This window comes from Rhinopithecus roxellana, chromosome 10, assembly GCF_007565055.1.
Source record: "Rhinopithecus roxellana isolate Shanxi Qingling chromosome 10, ASM756505v1, whole genome shotgun sequence".
Lineage (NCBI taxonomy): Eukaryota > Metazoa > Chordata > Mammalia > Primates > Cercopithecidae > Rhinopithecus > Rhinopithecus roxellana.
In genome coordinates, this window is record NC_044558.1 from 131,529,909 (window position 1) to 131,542,985 (window position 13,077).

Below are 13,077 nucleotides of genomic sequence, written 5' to 3' on the forward strand. Positions count from 1 at the left end.
AAGACCAGCCGGTGGTGGTGTGCACCTGTAATCCCAGCTACTCAGGAGGTTGAGTCAGGAGAATCACTTGAACCCAGGAGGCAGAGGTTGCAGTGAGCTGATATTGTACCACTGCACTCCAGCCTAGGTGACAGAGTAAGGCTCCATCTCAAAAAAAAAAAAAAAAAAAAAAAAAATTACAGACAAACAGATCAACAGAACAGAATAGACTTTAGAAACAAACCCACAAGGGCTGGGTGTGGTGTCTCACATCCTTAATCCCAGTGACTCAGGAGGCCAAGATGTGGGAGGATTGCTTGAGGACAAGAGTTTGAGACCAGCATGGAAAACATAGTGAGATCCCATCTCGAAAGAAAGAAAGAAAGAAAATAAAGAAGGGAGGGAGGGAGGGAGGGAGGGAGGGAGGGAGGGAGGGAAGGAAGGAAGGAAGGAAGGAAGGAAGGAAGGAAGGAAGGAAGGAAGGAAGGAAGGAAGGAAGGAAGGAAGGAAGGAAGGAAGGAAGGAAGGAAGGAAGGAAGGAAAGAAGGAAAGAGAGGAGAGAGAGAGAAAGAGAGAAGGCAGAAAAAGAAAAGAAAGAGAAAAGAAGGAAACAGAAGAAAGAAAGAAGAAGAAGAAAAACAGAAAGAAAAAAGAAAGAAAAGAAGAAAAGAAAGAAAGAAAGAAAGAAAGAAAAGAAAGACAGACAATAAGACGAAACAGAAGGGAGTTTTGTAGGGTTGTTTTTGTGTTTGTTTTTTGTTGTCCTTTGCTGTTCCTGTCACTTTACGGCACTTGCCTGTTCAGTTTCCTTTCTTGAATTTAATTACTTACTGGGCATAAAGGTTTCAGTAAGCATCCGGCTCGACCAATACAAATGACTTCTTTTTATGTGGCCCATGCATGTAGTACTGGCTACTTGGAAGGCTGAAGCAGGAGGATATCTTCAGCCAAGGAGTGTGAGTTTATAGTAAGCTATGATCCACACCATTGCACTAAAGCCTGGGTGACAGAGGGAGACCGTCTCTAAAAATAAAAATAAAAACAAAAAATTTAACCCACAGATATATTGAAAACTGATTTTTGATGAAGCTACAAAAAAACTTAGGGGATAAAGTATAGTGTTTTTAATAAGTGGTGCTGGAACAGCTGGTTATTCATATGGAAAAACAAAACCTTCGATCCCCACTTTGCCTCATATGCTAATATTGATTCAAAATGGATCACATACCTAAATATAAACCCTAAAACTACAAAAATTCTGGAAGAAAACATAGAAGAAAATCTTTGTGGTGTTGGGTGAGACAAATATTGCTTGGATACTACAGTAAAATAATATAAAAGAAAAAATAAGTTGATTTCATCAAAAATTGTCAAAAGACATTTTAAAAAGAATAAATAGTCAAGACACAGGCTACAGGAAATATAAATCATATATTGATAAAGAACTTATGATCCAAAATATACAAAAGACTCTCAAAACTCAATAATAATAATAATAAAAAACCCAATTTAAAAATGGGCACGAGATTTGTACCGACATTTCACTAAAGAAGATATGGAGATGGCAAATAAGCACATGAAAATATTCTCAACATCATTAGTCATTAGATAAATGTAAATTAAAATAACAGATACACCCATCCATTAGAATGACTAAAATTAAAAACACTAGCCACAACAAGTGACAGCCCAAAGGAACTGGAACTACTATTGTATTCTCCTGGCAGGAAAACAGTTGCAGTTTCATAAAAAGTTATATGTGCATCTGCCCTATGATCCAGTCATTCCCGTTCTAGGTATTTACTCAAAAGATATTCAAGAATATGGCCATAAAAAATTTGCACACAAATATTCATTATCTGCTTTATTTGTAATAGCCAATCCAGAAACACCTCAGATATTTACAACAGATGAATAAAACTGATGAACAAACAAATACATACAATGGGATATTGCTCTGCAATAATAAATAATGTATTATGTGATACACACAATGACATGGATAAACCTAAATAATTATGGTGAGTGAAACCAGATGCCCCCCTCACAAAAAAGAACATTGAAAAAAATAAATGTGTATAATCACATTTGTATAAACTTCTAGAAAATGCAAACGAATCTACAGTGACAGAAAACAGATAGGCACATGAGAAAACTTTTAGGGGTGTAGGGCATGTTCACTATTTTGATAATGGTGACCACTTTTTGGATCCATACATACGTCAATACTTATCAAATTGTATACTTCAAATATGTGCAGTTCATTATCAGTTATATCTCATACAGTTGTTAGAAACTCATTGTACAATACGTGTATGATTTGTTTTTCTCCTTTACTAAAATGTATGCTCCTTGCAGCCTGGATTTTCTCTATTTACTGCACTATTATATTCTCAATGCCAAAAAAGAAAAATGCCTGGCTATCAGAAGGTGCTAAATACATATTTTTGTATTGAGGAGTCTACAAGGATGTAGATTACAGAAGACTTGATTTTGGTTGGACTGAAGAAAATATCATCAATTTGAAAATGTGAAATTAAGCTGTTTGTGGTACCTTCAAGTGAAAATGTGAGTAAAAAGTTGTCATGGATAAGTTTATGGACTGAAGATAAAAATTTGGTGACCATGAGCATTTAGGTAGCAGTCAAACCCATTGACCTGAATGAAATTACTCAAAGAAAATTAGTAAAATAGAAGGTAAAACGCCCAACAGAACCTGCAAGATAATCATCATTTAAGGCAAGGGCCAAGGAGGAAGATGATATAAAGGAGCTTAGATAGGGTAGCAAGAAAGATAAAGATAAAGCTAACCTAACATTTTCTTAAAAGCCAATAGAGGTAAAAATTGTGAACAGGAAGAATTAGTCAATACCTCACATTCAGCAGAGACACCAAGTAAAACAAGGGCTGCATTATTGTTCCTGGACATGGTAAATGAAAAGATCTGGGGTCTTGGTTAGAACAGAAGAGTTGCAGGGCTGGTGGCAAAGGCAAGATCTCAGTGGAAAGAAAGTGAACTTTTTGAAAAAAAAAAATTTCATTCATTCAATGAAACAAAGGCTTTGTTTTAGGAAAACATGATCATTGCACAGGAGATAAATTTAAAAACAGAATCAGAAAGGAAGATTACTTATAAAGTGATATGTGAGAGTGAGGTGAAGAGGATTTGTATAAAAATGGTCAGTGGAATAACAAAATTAAAAACACTGAGCAAGATCACAGAAAAAATATTGTGTAACTTATTAATGCATTTGGTGTAAATGTCAGAAGAGATGAAGGACTAAAAGGTGGTTCCATGTTTAGAGTCATGACGAACTGGGAAAATCAGGATAATAAGAACAGTAACGAGAAAGTTTGGAATGAGACCTGGTTAGAGGAGGAGAGAGCAACATTTTAACTTACTAAGTATGTTTATTATACTCTAATTTCCCTTTCCAAAGTTTTAGAAATATCTGCAAAGGTGTATGTACATAATGAATATATATTTCATGAAAAAAATTATACACTGTCATTGGATTAAAAAAATATTGATATGGCTACCTAATGAGACAGTGTATCATCTGTAATTTATTTCGGTGTTATTGGTAACATCACAGCCAAAATGTCAATTAACTATTTACAATTGAAGAAAAGTTCTCTCTGATACATTTGTTGAAACTTTAACTATTTTGAAGGTGGTAGTAGAGATGATGATGATGACAACGTGTGAGCTTTTTTTTTTTTTTTTTTTTTAAGAAATCTTGATGTGACAGCAGTGTCCTGAGGGAATCATATTAGTTGTTTGGTGTTTGAAAGGCAACTCCTTTTTCCTGAACTACTCAAACAGCAAAATGAACACAATATACTCTGCAGTTACTGCTATGCCCTCAAGCTTGGGTTGCAAGTTGAAATGAAAAACTTCTCATTGCAGTTCTTTTTAATTAGGACTGCAGAAAACCTGTGGATAGACAATGTCTCTCCTTCTTGAAAGTGAGTTCATAGTATATGAGGCAAGAAGTAAAAAAAAAATAATAATAATAATAATAATAACAAGCTTACTATTTCTCAAGACCATATAAAATACATTTATTCTATCATAATATGTTTGATAGTCCCCCTATATTTTATTTCTGGCCTTGAAGAAGCAAAGAAAATGTCTCATTGAATTCATTAAAAAGTATTCAAACATTTAAAACTCTCAGTCTTCCTCTATCACTGAAAGGCTTTCAACTGATTTGTTTTCCACCATACCAGTATTTTCTATTCTGTAGAAATCTTATCTCAAATCTTTGTGACTTTCTTTAGGCTTTCATTACTATCCTATATTTTTAAATAAAAATGAAAGTTGACATATGTCATGGGTACAACTAAGTTTTTTGAGAGTTCAAAGATTTTTATTCATTAATTAGTTAAAAGCATATTACAGCATTTCATATGTCATTGATTAAAGAGGTCTTTTGTCTATTTATTCCCAATCCAGCATGACTTCCATGAACATTTTATGAGTTTTTATGCGGTAGGTTTTAGCTATCTTGAGCAAAAGTTCTTTCATGACCCTCATAGTGGGGTGTCCCCAGAAAGCAAGCTCTGAGTGAGTCACACCTCTTAGCCAGCCTTGCTTTGCTCCTGACATACTTATCCTATCCGCGCCCTGGACTCCCTACCTGTGAAATGGATATACTTTTTGCTTGGACAGACCTGACAGGTTTCAAATAAAACAATAACAGAATATTGCCTTTAAAGTGCTTCAGAAAAAAAGCTATACATGAATAAAAGTTAACATGCTTATCCACCAACACAAATATATTCGATTTATTGTTGTTACTGTAGTTGTTCTTTGAAAAAAAACATCTTAAATTTGATAAAGGTTTTTGAACATGTCATCATACTGGAAGTAATGCCATAGGACAGGATAGTATTGCTTTATTTGCTAAGACTTTGTTATAAAACTGAGCACAGAAAACAAAATGAGGGTGCTTTACTGCACTTCAGCACTGGCGCAGGAAAAAAAAGAATTGTAATCATATCTAATTAGTGTTAAAATAATGTTTCCCTTTGAAATGTTTAATTAGCTCTGTTTTATTACATAAACATTCTTGATGTGGAGCACACCGTAGAGCTCGAAGACTCTGATGAGTTAAATGGTGCAAAGTGTTCTCGCACCCTATGTGGAGCAGAACCTGACCAGGAGTGGCTGTTGTCAGCAGATATCTGGACCACTGGGGAAACCATGATGCTTGCTCCAAGCAGCAGGCCATCATTTCAACCTTTGTTGCTTCCACCAAACCTCCCATTGTGCTTTCAATTTAACAGCATCACAAGCAGACAAAGAAATTTCTTACAATTTGCCCTTCGTTTCAGAGATGAATCCTATTTAAACTTGTCTAACCTCTCATAACATATTAGTTATTGTTGCCAGCCTGCGTGTGTCCTCTGGCAATGAGCTACTCGTTCTGGGAGAAGGAGGGGGTGCCCTTCAGTTTGATAAAGCAAGACCAGATTTACTGGCACACTTACAGGAGGCTTGTCTCAAGACTGCAGCAAATTTAATTAACCTTATTACAAATATGGGTTTCTTGATGATTACATCACAGTTTGGTATTACTTTGCCTACTGCTGTTTCAAAGTAATATGTGCTTTCTAAAATAGTTTTCTAGAAAAGGCCAGGATATTGGAAGTAGTAAACTTATCCTAGCCATGACCTACCCTACCTATGTCCTGTTCCCACACATGCATAGGTTATCAACATCTTCTTTCCTGCATCTCTTGACCTTACCTCCGTTCTTGCACATTCCACTGAAATAATGGCAAGAGGTAACTTTACACTTAGAATGAAAGTGTTTCTGGGACAGTAAACATAGATCAACACTCTGCTATGAAAATCGATGCCAGACTACTTGCTGCCCTAAATTCCTACCAAAGAGATGATCCTGATCTGTGAAAAGTACAACGCATTTTATCACTTTCAAAGTGCTAGTCATGCCTTTTACAAATAAAATGTTCTCACTTGAATACACACACACACACAATCACGCACACAGACACACCCCACTCAAGACACGTTTATCTTCAAAGAACCTTCCCCTCCCCAGCCCCTGAGACCTTCAGTCACTCTCTAGAAGTAAATTCGGAACTTAAGAAGGAACATTCCATCTTTCAGTCCATCAGACTAACCCTTAGTATGCCCAGGACCAGCATCAGCACCAGCTCCAATGTAATGTGCTTTCCTCTCTGCAAACAGCTTATGAGATTCCTCTTCCTTTAGATTTCCCAGGTTATCCAGGAGAGCGGTAGTAAACTACACCTCACCCACAGGCAACCCTCAAGGTTGCTTGAGCTCTCAAAATACGCATGTAGCCTTTTGCTTATATGTGTTATCAGCCAATGGAAACATCTGTTATTTAGTGCTATTGAGATCTAGGCCACTCACTTGACTTTAGTCGGTGGTCAAAGGTATGAGGTATTCTCAACCCTGTCTAGAGCCCATTACTGACTATTATGAAGTTTTATTCCCAATAGAAGGCTCTGGTTGGCAGGAAGAAGATATACGAGCACTGCAAAGGCTCAGTAAACAACAAAGGACTCATTGCTATATGGAAAAGTTCAATCACTGAAAGTCTGGCTCATACCCCTTTTAAAAGGGTGAAAGAGAAAAAGTTGTAAACAAGTTAGGTGTCCAATGGTCAGGGAACTGTTAACCTAATAACTCATTCAATGGAATGCTTGGGAGGCATTAAAAAAATTTATGAAGAGTTTCTAACAACAGAAAAATGCTTATGTTTTCATTTTAAGTGAAAAGGGCAGGATATAAAAAGTGTAAAAACAACATACAAAAAGTCAAATACCTGGATGAGAAAAAACTACATTTAAAGTGGTGAAAAAGAATTTTTCTCTTTCTTGGGCTCTGATTTTTCATAATATAATAATACAATTCATAAATGACACTGGTAGAATTAATAATAATAATGTGTTATTGTATATGGAAAATTGGGTATAAACTTTATTTTGAAAATTTAAAAATTAAAAAACTGTTCAGAGGATGATTATAGAAGTAAATCACGCCTTTTTATCAGAAATAAGGTCACAGTATATTATTGGATAGCCACTGTGACACTATTTCCTCCATCATTTTCACTTGGCTCTCTAGTCTTGGCTAAGTACTTGAAATTGAACATAAATGGGTATATCTTCCTTGAAAACAGGCATCATTGTACGCTAAGCATAGCTCAGACGAGTCTCATCACAGTAAAGGTCCTCTATAAATATTTGAAGAATGAATATAGTGAACACTCTTAATACATATTATTTTCAGGAGTTTCTTGCAAACAAATTACATGTATATCAACCTATGTAGAGATGAGAATTTAGTCAGCCATACCCTGCTGGTAGTAGGGGGAATAGAAAAAAAAATATTCATAATTGCTAAGACAAATGAAAAATGTTCCCTTTTTTTTCTTCTATTATCATGTGTTTGTCAAACTATTTTGAGTATTTTGAAAGAGTTTTAACTTCTTCATTATCGAACTTCTTATTTTTTTTTTGACATGTTTTCCATAATTTTGCTGTCATGACATGAGTTATTTTGAAACTCAAAGTAACTCAACCCACAAAGTTGCAGCTATGACAAAAACCTTTGGGTTCAGAAGTACAGAAAGCAAAATTAGCAATCTAGGGCCCCTTTCCACCCACATGGTGGCCTCCCTGCAGAAAAACTTCTTTCCTTGAACCGTGTCAAGTCCTCTTCCCTTAAACTGTCTGAAGGACTATGATGAGATGTTTTAGGTTAACAAACAGCTTTTAAACACAAAAGATAAAGTAATGTGAATGAGTTCAAACCCATCTCTTCTCAATACTTAGCTGAGTTGTGCTAATGAAATGAGACTTTTAATTGGGTATGGAGAGAAAGTACATGGTTAAGCATGGAGCAGTTTGAGGAAGGAGGGCGGGCCTGGACATGGGCATCTGGACAGCGGCTCAAGAGCATCAGGTCCTTGAGAGTTCAGGAGGAACAGTAGCAGGAGGTGACAGTAGATATAGAAAGAGCAGTAACAATGCAACAAATATAAATACTTCTATTTTGAAATGCTGTTTGTGGACACTATTGCTGCTCAGACCTGATGCTCTCTTTAGTGGTTAGGAACACCCAAGCCCCAGTGGCTATGGGCTTTGTTTCTCCTGCTTAGCACTGTGAAGTTTCCTCTGAGCACACCTTAGGCCACTTAGGCCTGTTGCAGTGTAGGAACACGGAGCTGGAAGTGCCTGGGAGTGGGTGTTTCATCCCATTTCCTGTAGGCTTATGGCCAAAGACTGCCTAGTAGGACAGTGTGAAAGTCCAGTGCCCTTGCCTGAGATGATATCAACCCAGAAGTGTAATTTATATTCCACAGCTCCCCTCGAGACTACATCAGGACTTCTGAAAGCATAACCTGCTAGGACTCTGGCCTTTCCTGTGCTGCTGCCCCCACCCCTTTACTGGTTTCTCCTGGGAGCACTTCCTTAATAAATAACAAGCACATGAATCCTAGTCTCAAGGACTGCTTCTGGGGAACTATAATATAATACACCTTGGAAAGCAAGACTTGTTACCATTCTACTTTTCTCCTCCTTGTCATTTTCTGTTCCTGGATTCATTCCTCCCTGATACCAGTTTCCAGAACTTACAACAGATAATTATTCCTAATGTTTATCTGCTGTGTGTATTAAAACAGGTGTACCCAGCATAATTCTAGCAGAACTTAACACTTAAGAAACTATAATACAATTAATTTATGTACTCATGTATTTCATTGCAAGGATAATTATACATTTTCTCAGATACAACACTTAATGAGTTCAGTGGCCTACTTCTCAAAAGAAAAGCATAAGTTGTCCATAATAAAAGAAATACAGGAATTTTAAGGGTATTACCATATTCTTTCTATAGCATTAAAAATCTATGCATGGAATAGTTAACTGAGAAGGTAAAACTTGTGAGAAAATGTCTTTTGGTAAATAATGGTGTTTTGTCACATGAATTGAGAAGGGTGCATGCTATAAAAACAATATCCAAAGTCTCTGCAGTGTTCCAAGTTATAGGACATATTCTGTTTTATGTTTGTCCATGATGATTACAACTTATTTCTGCTTAGCATTTAGTACTTCTCTTTGATTAGTCTAATGATATTTTACTTTCTCATTTCCAAGTGTTTATCTTTAGTGTTTTCTTTCCATTTTCATTGTAGTAGAGTTTCATTTCGGCTTCATAATCTATTTGATCTCCCTTTTTGTTTCATTAGCATTTCTATGGTACCTTGGCATTCTTATACATAAACATTTTAAACTTCTTAAAATGTATAAATATTTGATTAAGTAAATATAAATCCAAAACATTAAAATCCTTCATTGAGCTAAATTAACGCCCAGAATTGCATACAATTATTATAACACACTTAAATACTACACTAAGTTCAAAGTAGGTGAAATACATTTAACATTCCACTTTGTAGAAACTATAAGCTTAATTAAAACAATAATTAAACAAATGCAGAGAAACAAATACAACTTATCTAGTCACAACTTGTTTCTCACCTTTCAATGTCAACAGGTATAATTTACTAATCTCTAAATGCTTACTTGTTCACTGGGGCAATACAACTGTTTCAAATAGATATCTAAATGGGATTTGGTTGGACAGATTGAAGATCCAGCGCATTACAGTTATCCTATGGGTCATTGTACTCTGCGTTTCAATAAGTGATTTGCCAATGAATTCCATTTAGACAACCTGTCCTAATAGAAGCCTTATAGGCACTGCCTTCAGATTATGTATATAAATAAGTCAGCTAAGTCATTCCCCGGATCACACCTGTTAAGTGAAGCACCAGTATTTATGGCATGTAAAATCATATCTCACCCAAGAACAAGACAATAGAGTAAAAACATGGTGCCACACATGGGCTTCCGCCTCCATCAGTCAGAGTTTGCCTCTCCTTCTTTTATACTTCCTTTGTCTCTGTTCTACACAATAGCCATGAATGTTCCAAAATAAGATGGTATATAGGATTCTGTGTTAGCATTTACTATTTCAGAGTACCTCATTTATTTTACTTTTGTTCCTTTAAAAGGAGAGTCTTAAAGACTGAGGTTAGAGGTGAACTAGTTATTAAAGTAAAGGCAATTTCTACCAAGGTCGGTTTTTTCACAAGAAAAATCCAACACATTTAGAAAACCAAAACCTTTCAAATGATTTTACTAAATTAATTAGCATGTAGGTCATACTAACATTCCCATAAAAGGGGGCAACGCAGGTAGAAAAGGCGGCATATCATTTTATTGCTTTACACCACAATAGCTAATGCAATAAAAATGTTTATTTAATAAAACAAAAATCCTTGATCCTCCTGGCACTGACAAACCATTAGTACTATATTTTAAAATTTCAGAATTTCATTCTGACCAGGGAAATATTTTACAAAATAAATAAGACTGAATTATTGCTGCTCAGGAGGTCACAGGAATAACAAACATTTACCCAGAATGAATATATATTTGAAAAAAAGGCTTAATTTTATAGAAATTCATCAATACATATTTGTAACTTTCTCGGTAGGTCAAATCACAGTAATCTTTATGCCATTAAATGTAGCTTTGAGGTATGGATAATAGTTTAATAAGACTGCTTTTTAGACATACTTTCAAATGGGTTTTGCCCCTTCAAAATAGTCTCCTTGAAAACAACAAACTTATTCCAGTAAATCTATTGTTCAACTTCTTTTTGGAATTTTCACTCAGAAATTGCAACATATTCTTTGAGATACACCTCAAAAAGCAAAAATCCTCTGAAGACATATGTGATTTTAGAGGAACAAAAGTCATTTTGAGCCCCTTGCTGTCTACTAACTTAGGTCAGAGCACTTGGTTAACATTTGGTTAAATTTTTGGGATGTTCTTATCAAATAATGAATCAATAAAGTTGTTTTCTTATATAGCTTTAAAGTTGTTTTGAAGTTAAAAACAAAATAATACTTTCAAAATTACTTTGAACCATAGCCTATAAGGGTTAAAGCAATCATTTTGAAAAATGGCATTAATTTGGAGTGATATGATGTGTTTTGGCATGAAATGATTCACAGGTATATCATGTGCATAGGAATTTGGTAATCTATTACTTTCCATTCATTACTTCTATTTCGCTAACTTCTTAACAAGTCTTTATTTCATTCACTCACTCATCTATCCATGCATCTATCCATCCATCCACTTAACCATTCATTCCTTTATCCATCAAACATTCTGTGAACTGTTACAATGTGTCAGGCTAAATTCAAGGCCAGAAGTTAAGTAAAACAAGGTCCCTGCTTCTCTTCTGTCTCCTTGGATTTTTCCCATAAATATTACAAATTTGACTCTCTGTTCTTAAATTAAAAAATGTTGAAAATAATTTGAATCTTAAGAAAAATATTTATTTTGTAACAAACTCTATTCTAAGAGAAAATATTCAATGAATTTACTAACTTTGAGATCTTGTGTTTTCCCTGTTACTGTCAACAACTAGAGTAACCTGTCACTTGGTTTTGAAACTCAATAAATTTTTCCCAATGAACTCATTATCCATCAATTAGGCATAGAAATGACTTAATCACCCAGCATCTCATTAACTGAGTTCTTAACCATATATTATTTTCTAAGCCTAATTTTAGAAGATAGCATATGATAAAACAAATTTATCTATCAGCTTATTTTAAGGAACACGTTCCAGATAATATTCTGGGATCAGTATCATTCAACCTAACACTAGTCATTCAACACTCAAATATGAGTAATTGACAAGGTGAATAATTATGCAGAAACATGATGCTGACAGACTGCAAAGATCTGTAATCCTTATGGATGGAACGTTATTCAGAATACAGTACTTGGACGAAAAGTATATTCTCCCCAGTGTTTTCAACAACAACAGATAACGGGTAAAATATTTTTAACCAGGATATGCCTTTAGGCAAAGCTTCTCATCTCTGGGTATCCAATAATTAAAGTTCAATACAAATAACCATTACATATAGAAAAGCATAAGCAAAATCTACTAATTATTGCATACAGATCACCCCCACTATCAAGAGAAAAAAAAATTAACATCTTAGCTTTCAGCTTTACATGCTACTATTTTCGGTTAGGAAATCATGAAATGATAAAATTGTCAATGGTATTTTTTTCTAGAAAGATGTTAGTAAGTTTTAGTGATAACAAATGAATACATAAGAAATTACTTAAATGGGGGGCGGAGCAAGATGGCCGAATAGGAACAGCTCCAGTCTCCAACTCCCAGCGCGAGTGGCACAGAAGACCGGTGATTTCTGCATTTTCAACTGAGGTACTGGGGTCATCTCACTAGGGAGTGCCGGACAATCGGTGCTGGTCAGCTGCTGCAGCCTGACCAGCGAGAGCTGAAGCAGGGCGAGGCATCGCCTCACCTGGAAGCGCAAGGGGGAAGGGGATCCCTTTTCCTAGCCAGGGGAACTGAGACACACAACACCTGGAAAATCGGGTAACTCCCACCCCAATACTGCGCTGTAAGCATACAGGCACACCAGGAGAATATATCCCACACCTGGCCGGGAGGGTCCCACGCCCACGAAGCCTCCCTCACTGCTAACACAGCAGTCTGCCGCGATCTATCCGCAAGGCAGCAGCGAGGCTGGGGGAGGGGCGCCCGCCATTGCTGAGGCTTAAGTAGGTAAACAAAGCCGCTGGGAAGCTCGAACTGGGTGGAGCTCACAGCAGCTCAAGGAAGCCTGCCTGTCTCTGTAGTCTCCACCTCTGGGGACAGCGCACAGCTGAAGACCAACAGGGGAAGTAGCGGGAGCCCGTGCAGACGCGAACGACTCTGTCTGACAGCTTTGGGGAGAGCCCTGGATCTCCCAACGTGGAGGTTGAGATCTGAGAACGGACAGACTGCCTGCTCAGGTGTGTCCCTGACCCCTGAGTAGCCTAGCTGGGAGAAATCCCCCACTAGGGGCAGTCTGACACCCCACACCTCACAGGGTGGAGTACACCCCTGAGAGGAAACTTCCAAAGGAAGAATCAGACAGGTACACTCGCTGTTCAGCAATATTCTATCTTCGGCAACCTCTGCTGCTGATA

At 36.5% G+C, this 13,077-nt stretch overlaps 1 protein-coding gene across 1 annotated transcript in view; it reads right to left on the reverse strand.

The window, feature by feature from the left end:
* SOX5 (SRY-box transcription factor 5) overlaps nucleotides 1-13,077 on the reverse strand; it is a 694,017-nt gene that overhangs the window by 622,489 nt on the left and 58,451 nt on the right. The gene's annotated exons all lie outside the window — the stretch shown is intronic.